Genomic DNA, 1,731 nt, shown 5'->3' with positions numbered 1-1,731 from the left:
GACATCATCCTCCATGCTGACAGAAAGGCTAAGTGTGAAACGACCAGGTAGTTTTCTATAATTTGCTACTTCGAAAGTATACAATATTGCAATAAGATAAGGTTCATCGGGGAACGTTACTTGTACGGTTTCGTACAATAGAAATACACATGTAACTTAACGTAACTTATTTAACTGATTTACGTAACTATTGGGTAGTTTTTTACAAATTGCTACTCCACAAGTATACGAAACTTCAATGTAGCGATTGAAGTATCTTCAATTTATTCAAAGGAAACTCTACATGTCTTATATCATCATTACACCCATGACCGCGTTTCGCCACGTTCACACGCTACCAAGTGCCGAGTTTCCCTCGTTCCGACTTACACTACCTCGCTTTGGTGTATCACATTCTAACAGCGAAGCATGCACATTGGTTCATGTTGACGAGCACGACACGCGCCTTGCCCAGCCTCATCAAATGAAATCACAGTACACTAGGTGCACCAGCCGAAGATGTCACACCAACGTCGAAGGCATACCGCGGTGTGAGGCTGCGTACAAGATCCAAACTTGTCTTGTGTCCAATACTACTGTTGTCAGTATGTGTGGATACCACCGGATGGGTGAGGATGGAATAGCATCACCGGTCAAGCCCCATGTACGAACTTGGGTGGTAACAATTCATAACAATGATTCTGATATTGGCGTCAATAGGTGACCGAAAACATGTTACATGACTTGCGGTCATGGATCGGTGAAGACCCCAAACGTATGCCGAAGACCCTGTTCAAGATGCTGCGCATACACTATCAGTCGGGCAATTATGGTGATGCAGCATGTCCTACTCTCCGGCAAGTGCAACAATCCATCAACTACGTGCGAACCAAGGAGTTGCACCACAAAAGTACTGTGCCGGCTGTTGAAGATGCGTTGCAACATTGGGTTCTGCCAACTGCACAAGAAGATCAAGAAATCCATCACCCATTCGTATTCGGCGTGGAAAAAGTTGATGGCAAGCCCCGCGTAGGTAATGATGGCCTTCAGTCGTTTCGAGTTGGTATAGATAGTGACACGTGTAATGATATTGTGTACGATAACAATGTTATGCATTCATATTCGTAGATAGGGTTTACGACGCTTGACGTCATGAATCGATACAAAACGACTTGCGAAGATAACCTCTGCCGCAAGATCTTGTGCCATGTTGACAAGACATTTTCGACAAACAAGTCAGGATACCCAGTATTCGTATTTGGGGACTCTGACATGGCTGGCTCGCTCCATGTGCTCTGCATTTGCATCACATCACAAAGAGCTCATGACGACGTGGCCTGGCTGTTAAAGTCACTGAAGAAAGAGTTTCAAGACCAACTCGACTTTGCGTGGGAGCCACGATTGCTCATGGGTGACGCCGATAAGGCTCAGTACCTCGGAATGACGACAGCCATGGACCAGTAGCTGCCAGAGATAGAATATCTCATGTGATTTTACCACGTCATCAAAAAGGTATGTCTGATATCAATTGCTTATGATTCACGTATGCATGATATCATTACATACGGCTCATCTTGTATACAGTGCTATGAAAGGCGTACTGAGTTGACGAACGAAGAATGGCGAGATGTCTCATTCGACATCTATCTGCTGCATATGTCGGCAAGTCGTGTAGACCTGGGCGACTTAATGGCGGTGGTGCACGACAAGTGGGCGACGAGCCGGGGCCTCCGGAAGTTTCGGCGCTACCTC

The sequence above is a fragment of the Aphanomyces astaci genome, assembly GCF_000520075.1.
Source record: "Aphanomyces astaci strain APO3 unplaced genomic scaffold supercont1.17, whole genome shotgun sequence".
Lineage (NCBI taxonomy): Eukaryota > Oomycota > Saprolegniomycetes > Saprolegniales > Verrucalvaceae > Aphanomyces > Aphanomyces astaci.
The sequence above is the reverse complement of the archived record's forward strand: the minus strand, read 5'-3'. Positions refer to the sequence as shown.